At 62.4% G+C, this 12,872-nt stretch overlaps 1 protein-coding gene across 1 annotated transcript in view; it reads right to left on the bottom strand.

Annotated features, from left to right (window-relative positions):
* PTPRN2 (protein tyrosine phosphatase receptor type N2) overlaps positions 1-12,872 on the bottom strand; it is a 944,635-nt gene that overhangs the window by 432,595 nt on the left and 499,168 nt on the right. The gene's annotated exons all lie outside the window — the stretch shown is intronic.

Genomic DNA, 12,872 nt, shown 5'->3' on the forward strand with positions numbered 1-12,872 from the left:
CCTGACGGGGACACCCATGATGAGCACCCTCACCTCCTTCCTCTCCTGACGGGGACACCCATGCTGAGCACCCTCACCTCCTTCCTCTCCTGACGGGGACACCCATGATGAGCACCCTCACCTCCTTCCTCTCCTGATGGGAACACCCATGCTCAGCACCCTCACCCCCTTCCTCTCCTGATGGGGACACCCATGCTGAGCACCCTCACCTCCTTCCTCTCCTGACGGGGACACCCATGCTGAGCAACCTCACCTCCTTCCTCTCCTGACGGGGACACCCATGCTGAGCACCCTCACCTCCTTCCTCTCCTGATGGGGACACCCATGCTGAGCACCCTCACCCCCTTCCTCTCCTGACGGGAACACCCATGCTGAGCACCCTCACCCCCTTCCTCTCCTGATGGGGATACCCATGCTGAGCATCCTCACCTCCTTCCTCTCCTGATGGGAACACCCATGCTGAGCACCCTCACCCCCTTCCTCTCCTGACGGGGACACCCATGCTGAGCACCCTCACCTCCTTCCTCTCCTGACGGGAACACCCATGCTGAGCACCCTCACCTCCTTCCTCTCCTGATGGAACACCCATGCTGAGCACCCTCACCTCCTTCCTCTCCTGATGGGGACACCCATGCTCAGCACCCTCACCCCCTTCCTCTCCTGACAGGGACACCCATGCTCAGCACCCTCACCCCCTTCCTCTCCTGACAGGGACACCCATGTTGAGCACCCTCACCCCCTTCCTCTCCTGATGGGAACACCCATGCTGAGGACCCTCACCTCCTTCCTCTCCTGAGGGGACACCCATGCTGAGCACCCTCTACCCTTCCTCTCCTGATGGGGACACCCATGCTCAGCACCCTCACCTCCTTCCTCTCCTGATGGGGACACCCATGCTGAGCACCCGCACCCCCTTCCTCTCCTGATGGGAACACCCATGCTCAGCACCCTCACCCCCTTCTTCTCCTGATGGGAACACCCATGCTGAGCACCCTCACCCCTTTCCTCTCCTGATGGGGACAGCCATGCTGAGCACCCTCACCCCCTTCCTCTCCTGACGGGGACACCCATGCTGAGCACCCTCACCCCCTTCCTCTCCTGATGGGAACACCCATGGTGAGCACCCTCACCCCCTTCCTCTCCTGACGGGGACACCCATGCTGAGCACCCTCACCCCCTTCCTCTCCTGACGGGGACACCCATGCTGAGCACCCTCACCCCCTTCCTCTCCTGACGGGGACACCCATGCTGAGCACCCTCACCCCTTCCTCTCCTGACGGGGACACCCATGCTGAGCACCCTCACCTCCTTCCTCTCCTGATGGGGACACCCATGCTGAGCACCCTCACCCCCTTCCTCTCCTGACGGGGACACCCATGCTGAGCACCCTCACCTCCTTCCTCTCCTGACGGGAACACCCATGCTGAGCACCCTCAACTCCTTCCTCTCCTGACGGGGACACCCATGCTGAGCACCCTCACCCCCTTCCTCTCCTGACAGGGACACCCATGCTGAGCACCCTCACCCCCTTCCTCTCCTGATGGGAACACCCATGCTGAGCACCCTCACCTCCTTCCTCTCGTGACGGGGACACCCATGCTGAGCACCCTCACCCCCTTCCTGTCCTGACAGGGACACCCATGCTGAGCACCCTCACCTCCTTCCTCTCCAGACGGGGACACCCATGCTAAGCACCCTCACCCCCTTCCTCTCCTGATGGGAACACCCATGCTGAGCACCCTCACCTCCTTCCTCTCCTGACGGGGACACCCATGCTGAGCACCCTCACCCCCTTCCCCTCCTGACGGGGACACCCATGCTGAGCACCCTCACCCCCTTCCTCTCCTGACGGGGACACCCATGCTGAGCACCCTCACCCCCTTCCTCTCCTGACGGGGACACCCATGCTGAGCACCCTCACCCCCTTCCTCTCCTGATGGGAACACCCATGTGGAGCACCCTCACCTCCTTCCTCTCCTGATGGGGACACCCATGCTCAGCACCCTCACCTCCTTCCTCTCCTGATGGGAACACACATGCTGAGCACCCTCACCTCCTTCCTCTCCTGACAGGAACACCCATGCTGTGCACCCTCACCTCCTTCCTCTCCTGACGGGGACACCCATGCTGAGCACCCTCACCCCCTTCCTCTCCTGAAGGGGACACCCATGCTGAGCACCCTCACCCCCTTCCTCTCCTGACGGGGACACCCATGCTGAGCACCCTCACCCCCTTCCTCTCCTGAAGGGGACACCCATGCTGAGCACCCTCACCCCCTTCCTCTCCTGATGGGAACACCCATGCTGAGCACCCTCACCTCCTTCCTCTCCTGATGGGGACACACATGCTGAGCACCCTCACCCCCTTCCTCTCCTGACGAGAACACCCATGCTGAGCACCCTCACGCCCTTCCTCTCCTGATGGGGACACCCATGCTGAGCACCCTCACCCCCATCCTCTCCTGACGTGGACACCCATGCTGATCACCCTCACCTCCTTCCTCTCCTGATGGGGACACAAATGCTGAGCACCCTCACCCCCTTCCTCTCCTGACGGGAACACCCATGCTGAGCACCCTCACCCCCTTCCTCTCCTGACGGGGACACCCATGCTGAGCACCCTCACCCCCTTCCTCTCCTGACGGGACACCCATGCTGAGCACCCTCACACCCTTCCGCTCCTGATGGGGACACCCATGCTGAGCACCCTCACCCCCTTCCTCTCCTGATGGGGACACCCATGCTGAGCACCCTCACCCCCTTCCTCTCCTGACGGGAACACCCATGCTGAGCACCCTCACCCCCTTCCTCTCCTGATGTGGACACCCATGCTGAGCACCCTCACCTCCTTCCTCTCCTGATGGGGACACCCATGCTGAGCACCCTCACCCCCTTCCTCTCCTGATGGGAACACCCATGCTGAGCACCCTCACCCCCTTCCTCTCCTGACGGGATACCCATGCTTAGCACCCTCACCCCCTTCCTCTCCTGACGGGAACACCCATGCTGAGCACCCTCACCCCCTTCCACTCCTGATGTGGACACCCATGCTGAGCACCCTCACCCCCTTCCTCTCCTGATGGGGACACCCATGCTGAGCACCCTCACCTCCTTCCTCTCCTGACGGGAACACCCATGCTGAGCACCCTCACCTCCTTCCTCTCCTGATGGGGACACCCATGCTGACCACCCTCACACCCTTCCTCTCCTGATGGGGATACCCATGCTGAGAACCCTAATCCCCTTCCTCTCCTGATGGGGACACCCATGCTGAGTATCCTCACCCCCTTCCTCTCCTGATGGGTACACCCATGCTGAGCACCCTCACCCCCTTCCTCTCCTGACGGGAACACCCATGCTGAGCACCCTCACCCCCTTCCTCTCCTGATGTGGACACCCATGCTGAGCACCCTCACCCCCTTCCTCTCCTGATGGGGTCACCCATGCTGAGCACCCTCACCTCCTTCCTCTCCTGACGGGAACACCCATGCTGAGCACCCTCACCTCCTTCCTCTCCTGATGGGGACACCCATGCTGAGCACCGTCACCCCCTTCTTCTACTGATGGGGACACCCATGCTGAGCACCCTCACCTCCTTCCTCTCCTGACGGGAACATCCATGCTGAGCACCCTCACCCCCTTCCTCTCCTGACGGGGACACCCATGCTGAGCACCCTCACCCCCTTCCTCTCTTGACGGGGACACCCATGCTCAGCACCCTCACCTCCTTCCTCTCCTGACGGAGACACCCATGCTCAGCACCCTCACCCCCTTCCTCTCATGATGGGACACCCATGCTGAGCATCCTAACCCCTTCCTCTCCTGATGGGGACACCCATGCTGAGCACCCTCACCCCCTTCCTCTCCTGACGGGGACACCCATGCTGAGCACCCTCACCTCCTTCCTCTCCTGACGGGGACACCCATGCTGAGCACCCTCTCCTCCTTCCTCTCCTGACGGGGACACCCATGATCAGCACCCTCACCCCCTTCCTCTCCTGACTGGGACAGCCATGTTGAGCACTTTCACCTCCTTCCTCTCCTGTCGGGAACACCCATGCTCAGCACCCTCACCTCCTTCCTCTCCTGACGGGGACACCCATGCTGAGCACCCTCACTCCCTTCCTCTCCTGACGGGAACACCCATGCTGAGCACCCTCACCCCCTTCCTCTCCTGACAGGGACACCCATGCTGAGCACCCTCACCCCCTTCCTCTCCTGATGGGAACACCCATGCTGAGCACCCTCACCTCCTTCCTCTCCTGACAGGGACACCCATGCTGAGCACCCGCACCCCCTTCCTCTCCTGATGGGAACACCCATGCTGAGCACCCTCACCTCCTTCCTCTCCTGACGGGAACACCCATGCTAAGCACCCTCACCCCCTTCCTCTCCTTACAGGGACACCCATGCTGAGCAACCTCACCCCCTTCCTCTCCTGACGGGGACGCCCATGCTGAGCACCCTCACCCCCTTCCTCTCCTGATGGGGACACCCATGCTGAGCACACTCACCCCCTTCCTCTCCTGACAGGGACACCCATGCTGAGCACCCTCACCCCCTTCCTCTCCTGACGGGGACACCCATGCTGAGCACCCTCACCCCCTTCCTCTCCTGATGGGAACACCCATGCTGAGCACCCTCACCTCCTTCCTCTCCTGACGGGGACACCCATGCTGAGCACCCTCACCTCCTTCCTCTCCTGACAGGGACACCCATGCTGAGCACCCTCACCTCCTTCCTCTCCTGACGGGGACACCCATGCTGAGCACCCTCACCCCTTTCCTCTCCTGACAGGGACACCCATGCTGAGCACCCTCACCCCCTTCCTCTCCTGATGGGAACACCCATGCTGAGCACCCTCACCTCCTTCCTCTCCTGACGGGGATACCCATGCTGAGCACCGTCACCCCTTTCCTCTCCTGACAGGGACACCCATGCTGAGCACCCTCACCCCCTTCCTCTCCTGATGGGAACACCCATGCTGAGCACCCTCACCTCCTTCCTCTCCTGACGGGGATACCCATGCTGAGCACCGTCACCCCTTTCCTCTCCTGACAGGGACACCCATGCTGAGCACCCTCACCCCCTTCCTCTCCTGATGGGAACACCCATGCTAAGCACCCTCACCCCCTTCCTCTCCTGACAGGGACACCCATGCTGAGCAACCTCACCCCCTTCCTCTCCTGACGGGGACGCCCATGCTGAGCACCCTCACCCCCTTCCTCTCCTGATGGGGACACCCATGCTGAGCACCCTCACCCCCTTCCTCTCCTGACGGGGACACCCATGCTGAGCACCCTCACCCCCTTCCTGTCCTGATGGGGACACCCATGCTGAGCACCCTCACCTCCTTCCTCTCCTGACAGGGACACCCATGCTGAGCACCCTCACCTCCTTCCTCTCCTGACGGGGACACCCATGCTGAGCACCCTCACCCCTTTCCTCTCCTGACAGGGACACCCATGCTGAGCACCCTCACCCCCTTCCTCTCCTGACGGGGACACCCATGCTGAGCACCCTCACCTCCTTCCTCTCCTGACAGGGACACCCATGCTGAGCACCCTCACCTCCTTCCTCTCCTGACGGGGACACCCATGCTGAGCACCCTCACCTCCTTCCTCTCCTGACGGGGACACCCATGCTGAGCACCCTCACCTCCTTCCTCTCCTGACGGGGACACCCATGCTGAGCACCCTCACCCCCTTCCTCTCCTGATGGGGACACCCATGCTGAGCACCCTCACCCCCTTCCTCTCCTGATGGGGACACCCATGCTGAGCACCCTCACCCCCTTCCTCTCCTGATGGGGACACCCATGCTGAGCACCCTCACCTCCTTCCTCTCCTGACGGGGACACCCATGCTGAGCACCTCACCCCCTTCCTCTCCTGACGGGAACACCCATGCTGAGCACCCTCACCACCTTCCTCTCCTGATGGGGACACCCATGCTGAGCACCCTCACCCCCTTCCTCTCCTGATGGGAACACACATGCTGAGCACCCTCATCTCCTTCCTCTCCTGACGGGGACACCCATGCTGAGCACCTCACCCCCTTCCTCTCCTGACGGGAACACCCATGCTGAGCACCCTCACCACCTTCCTCTCCTGATGGGGACACCCATGCTGAGCACCCTCACCCCCTTCCTCTCCTGATGGGGACACCCATGCTGAGCACCCTCACCCCCTTCCTCTCCTGATGGGGACACCCATGCTGAGCACCCTCACCTCCTTCCTCTCCTGACGGGGACACCCATGCTGAGCACCCTCACCTCCTTCCTCTCCTGACAGGGACACCCATGCTCAGCACCCTCACCTCCTTCCTCTCCTGACGGGACACCCATGCTGAGCACCCTCACCCCCTTCCTCTCCTGATGGGGACACCCATGCTGAGCAGCCTCACCTCCTTCCTCTCCTGACGGGGACACCCATGCTGAGCACCTCACCCCCTTCCTCTCCTGACGGGAACACCCATGCTGAGCACCCTCACCACCTTCCTCTCCTGATGGGGACACCCATGCTGAGCACCCTCACCCCCTTCCTCTCCTGATGGGAACACACATGCTGAGCACCCTCACCTCCTTCCTCTCCTGACGGGGACACCCATGCTGAGCACCCTCACCTCCTTCCTCTCCTGACGGGGACACCCATGCTGAGCACCCTCACCCCCTTCCTCTCCTGATGGGGACACCCATGCTGAGCACCCTCACCCCCTTCCTCTCCTGATGGGGACACCCATGCTGAGCACCCTCACCCCCTTCCTCTCCTGATGGGAACACACATGCTGAGCACCCTTATCTCCTTCCTCTCCTGACGGGGACACCCATGCTGAGCACCTCACCCCCTTCCTCTCCTGACGGGACACCCATGCTGAGCACCCTCACCTCCTTCCTCTCCTGATGGGGACACCCATGCTGAGCACCCTCACCACCTTCCTCTCCTGACGGGGACACCCATGCTGAGCACCCTCACCCCCTTCCTCTCCTGATGGGGACACCCATGCTGAGCACCCTCACCCCCTTCCTCTCCTGATGGGGACACCCATGCTGAGCACCCTCACCTCCTTCCTCTCCTGACGGGGACACCCATGCTGAGCACCCTCACCTCCTTCCTCTCCTGATGGGGACACCCATGCTGAGCACCCTCACCACCTTCCTCTCCTGACGGGGACACCCATGCTGAGCACCCTCACCCCCTTCCTCTCCTGATGGGGACACCCATGCTGAGCACCCTCACCCCCTTCCTCTCCTGATGGGGACACCCATGCTGAGCACCCTCACCTCCTTCCTCTCCTGACGGGGACACCCATGCTGAGCACCCTCACCTCCTTCCTCTCCTGACAGGGACACCCATGCTCAGCACCCTCACCTCCTTCCTCTCCTGACGGGACACCCATGCTGAGCACCCTCACCCCCTTCCTCTCCTGATGGGAACACCCATGCTGAGCACCCTCACCTCCTTCCTATCCTGACGGGAACACCCATGCTGAGCACCCTCACCCCCTTACTCTCCTGACAGGGACACCCATGCTGAGCACCCTCACCCCCTTCCTCTCCTGACAGGGACACCCATGCTGAGCACCCTAATCCCCTTCCTCTCCTGACGGGGACACCCATGCTGAGCACCCTCACCTCCTTCCTCTCCTGATGGGGACACGCATGCTGAGCACCCTCACCCCCTTCCTCTCCTGACGGGGACACCCATGCTGAGCACCCTAATCCCCTTCCTCTCCTGACGGGGACACCCATGCTGAGCACCCTCACCTCCTTCCTCTCCTGACGGGGACACCCATGCTGAGCACCCTCACTCCCTTCCTCTCCTGACGGGGACACCCATGCTGAGCACCCTCACCCCCTTCCTCTCCTGACGGGGACACCCATGCTGAGCACCCTCACCCCCTTCCTCTCCTGATGGGAACACCCATGCTGAGCACCCTCACCCCCTTCCTCTCCTGACGGGGACACCCATGCTGAGCACCCTCACCTCCTTCCTCTCCTGATGGGGACACGCATGCTGAGCACCCTCACCCCCTTCCTCTCCTGACGAGGACACCCATGCTGAGCACCCTAATCCCCTTCCTCTCCTGACGGGGACACCCATGCTGAGCACCCTCACCTCCTTCCTCTCCTGACGGGGACACCCATGCTGAGCACCCTCACCCCCTTCCTCTCCTGATGGGAACACCCATGCTGAGCACCCTCACCCCCTTCCTCTCCTGACGGGGACACCCATGCTGAGCACCCTCACCTCCTTCCTCTCCTGATGGGGACACGCATGCTGAGCACCCTCACCCCCTTCCTCTCCTGACGGGGACACCCATGCTGAGCACCCTAATCCCCTTCCTCTCCTGACGGGGACACCCATGCTGAGCACCCTCACCCCCTTCCTCTCCTGACGGGGACACCCATGCTGAGCACCCTCACCCCCTTCCTCTCCTGACGGGGACACCCATGCTGAGCACCCTCACCTCCTTCCTCTCCTGACGGGGACACCCATGCTGAGCACCCTCACCCCCTTCCTCTCCTGACGGGGACACCCATGCTGAGCACCCTAATCCCCTTCCTCTCCTGACGGGGACACCCATGCTGAGCACCCTCACCTCCTTCCTCTCCTGACGGGAACACCCATGCTGAGCACCCTCACCTCCTTCCTCTCCTGACGGGGACACCCATGCTGAGCACCCTCACTCCCTTCCTCTCCTGACGGGAACACCCATGCTGAGCACCCTCACCTCCTTCCTCTCCTGACGGGGACACCCATGCTGAGCACCCTCACCCCCTTCCTCTCCTGATGGGAACACCCATGCTGAGCACCCTCACCTCCTTCCTCTCCTGACCGGGACACCCATGCTGAGCACCCTCACCCCCTTCCTCTCCTGATAAGAACACCCATGCTGAGCACCCTCACCCCCTTCCTCTCCTGACGGGAACACCCATGCTCAGCACCCTCACCTCCTTCCTCTCCTGACGGGGACACCCATGCTGAGCACCCTCACCCCCTTCCTCTCCTGACAGGAACACCCATGCTGAGCACCCTCACCTCCTTCCTCTCCTGACGGGAACACCCATGCTCAGCACCCTCACCTCCTTCCTCTCCTGATGGGAACACCCATGCTGAGCACCCTCACCTCCTTCCTCTCCTGACGGAGACACCCATGCTGAGCACCCTCACCTCCTTCCTCTCCTGACGGGGACACCCATGCTGAGCACCCTCACCTCCTTCCTCTCCTGACGGGGACACCCATGCTGAGCACCCTCACCCCCTTCCTCTCCTGAAGGGAACACCCATGCTGAGCACCCTCACCCCCTTCCTCTCCTGACGGGGACACCCATGCTGAGCACCCTCACCTTCTTCCTCTCCTGACGGGGACACCCATGCTGAGCACCCTCACCCCCTTCCTCTCCTGACAGGGACACCCATGCTGAGGACCCTCACCTCCTTCCTCTCCTGACGGGAACACCCATGCTAAGCACCCTCACCCCCTTCCTCTCCTGACGGGCACAACCATGCTGAGCACCCTCACCCCCTTCCTCTCCTGACGGGGACACCCATGCTGAGCACCCTCACCCCCTTCCTCTCCTGACAGGGACACCCATGCTTAGCACCCTCACCCCCTTCCTCTCCTGATGGGGACACCCATGCTGAGCACCCTCACCCCCTTCCTCTCCTGACGGGGACACCCATGCTGAGCACCCTCACCCCCTTCCTCTCCTGATGGGAACAACCATGCTGAGCACCCTCACCTCCTTCCTCTCCTTACGGGGACACCCATGCTTAGCACCCTCACCCCCTTCCTCTCCTGATGGGGACACCCATGCTGAGCACCCTCACCCCCTTCCTCTCCTGACAGGGACACCCATGCTGAGCACCCTCACCCCCTTCCTCTCCTGATGGGAACAACCATGCTGAGCACCCTCACCTCCTTCCTCTCCTGACGGGGACACCCATGCTGAGCACCCTCACCCCCTTCCTCTCCTGATGGGAACACACATGCTGAGCACCCTTATCTCCTTCCTCTCCTGACGGGGACACCCATGCTGAGCACCTCACCCCCTTCCTCTCCTGACGGGACACCCATGCTGAGCACCCTCACCTCCTTCCTCTCCTGATGGGGACACCCATGCTGAGCACCCTCACCACCTTCCTCTCCTGACGGGGACACCCATGCTGAGCACCCTCACCCCCTTCCTCTCCTGATGGGGACACCCATGCTGAGCACCCTCACCCCCTTCCTCTCCTGATGGGGACACCCATGCTGAGCACCCTCACCTCCTTCCTCTCCTGACGGGGACACCCATGCTGAGCACCCTCACCTCCTTCCTCTCCTGATGGGGACACCCATGCTGAGCACCCTCACCACCTTCCTCTCCTGACGGGGACACCCATGCTGAGCACCCTCACCCCCTTCCTCTCCTGATGGGGACACCCATGCTTAGCACCCTCACCCCCTTCCTCTCCTGATGGGGACACCCATGCTGAGCACCCTCACCACCTTCCTCTCCTGACAGGAACACCCATGCTGAGCACCCTCACCTCCTTCCTCTCCTGACGGGAACACCCATGCTCAGCACCCTCACCTCCTTCCTCTCCTGATGGGAACACCCATGCTGAGCACCCTCACCTCCTTCCTCTCCTGACGGAGACACCCATGCTGAGCACCCTCACCTCCTTCCTCTCCTGACGGGGACACCCATGCTGAGCACCCTCACCTCCTTCCTCTCCTGACGGGGACACCCATGCTGAGCACCCTCACCCCCTTCCTCTCCTGAAGGGAACACCCATGCTGAGCACCCTCACCCCCTTCCTCTCCTGACGGGGACACCCATGCTGAGCACCCTCACCTTCTTCCTCTCCTGACGGGGACACCCATGCTGAGCACCCTCACCCCCTTCCTCTCCTGACAGGGACACCCATGCTGAGGACCCTCACCTCCTTCCTCTCCTGACGGGAACACCCATGCTGAGCACCCTCACCTCCTTCCTCTCCTGACGGGAACACCCATGCTGAGCACCCTCACCCCCTTCCTCTCCTGACGGGGGACACCCATGCTGAGCACCCTCACCCCCTTCCTCTCCTGACGGGGACAACCATGCTGAGCACCGTCACCTCCTTCCTCTCCTTACGGGGACACCCATGCTTAGCACCCTCACCCCCTTCCTCTCCTGATGGGGACACCCATGCTGAGCACCCTCACCCCCTTCCTCTCCTGACGGGGACACCCATGCTGAGCACCCTCACCCCCTTCCTCTCCTGATGGGAACAACCATGCTGAGCACCCTCACCTCCTTCCTCTCCTTACGGGGACACCCATGCTTAGCACCCTCACCCCCTTCCTCTCCTGATGGGGACACCCATGCTGAGCACCCTCACCCCCTTCCTCTCCTGACAGGGAAACCCATGCTGAGCACCCTCACCCCCTTCCTCTCCTGATGGGAACAACCATGCTGAGCACCCTCACCTCCTTCCTCTCCTGACGGGGACACCCATGCTGAGCACCCTCACCTCCTTCCTCTCCTGACGGGGACACCCATGCTGAGCACCCTCACCTCCTTCCTCTCCTGACTGGAACACCCATGCTGAGCACCCTCACCTCCTTCCTCCCCTGACGGGAACACCCATGCTGAGCACCCTCACCCCCTTCCTCTCCTGACGGGAACACCCATGCTGAGCACCCTCACCCCCTTCCTCTCCTGATGGGAACACCCATGTGGAGCACCCTCACCTCCTTCCTCTCCTGACGGGGACACCCATGCTGAACACCCTCACCCCCTTCCTCTCCTGATGGGAACACCCATGCTGAGCACCCTCACCTCCTTCCTCTCCTGATAGGAACACCCATGTGGAGCACCCTCACCCCCTTCCTCTCCTGATGGGAACACCCATGTGGAGCACCCTCACCCCCTTCCTCTCCTGACGGGAACACCCATGCTGAGCACCCTCACCCCCTTCCTCTCCTGATGGGAACACCCATGCTGAGCACCCTCACCTCCTTCCTATCCTGATGGGGACACCCATGCTGAGCACCCTCACCCCCTTCCTCTACTGACGGGGACACCCATGCTGAGCACCATCACCCCCTTCCTCTCCTGATGGGAACACCCATGCTGAGCACCCTCACCTCCTTCCTCTCCTGACGGGGACACGCATGCTGAGCACCCTCACCTCCTTCCTCTCCTGACGGGGACACCCATGCTGAGCACCCTCACCCCCTTCCTCTCCTGACGGGAACACACATGCTGAGCACCCTCACCCCCTTCCTCTCCTGACGGGAACATGCATGCTGAGCACCCTCACCCCCTTCCTCTCCTGACGGGGACACCCATGCTGAGCACCCTCACCCCCTTCCTCTCCTGACAGGGACACCCATGCTGAGCACCCTAATCCCCTTCCTCTCCTGACGGGGACACCCATGCTGAGCACCCTCACCTCCTTCCTCTCCTGACGGGGACACCCATGCTGAGCACCCTCACTCCCTTCCTCTCCTGACGGGGACACCCATGCTGAGCACCCTCACTCCCTTCCTCTCCTGACGGGGACACCCATGCTGAGCACCCTCACCCCCTTCCTCTCCTGATGGGGACACGCATGCTGAGCACCCTCACCCCCTTCCTCTCCTGACGGGGACACCCATGCTGAGCACCCTAATCCCCTTCCTCTCCTGACGGGGACACCCATGCTGAGCACCCTCACCTCCTTCCTCTCCTGACGGGGACACCCATGCTGAGCACCCTCACTCCCTTCCTCTCCTGACGGGGACACCCATGCTGAGCACCCTCACCCCCTTCCTCTCCTGACGGGGACACCCATGCTGAGCACCCTCACCCCCTTCCTCTCCTGATGGGAACACCCATGCTGAGCACCCTCACCCCCTTC

The sequence above is a fragment of the Spermophilus citellus genome (assembly GCF_964194105.1).
Source record: "Spermophilus citellus genome assembly, chromosome: 3".
In the NCBI taxonomy this organism is placed as follows: Eukaryota; Metazoa; Chordata; class Mammalia; order Rodentia; family Sciuridae; genus Spermophilus; species Spermophilus citellus.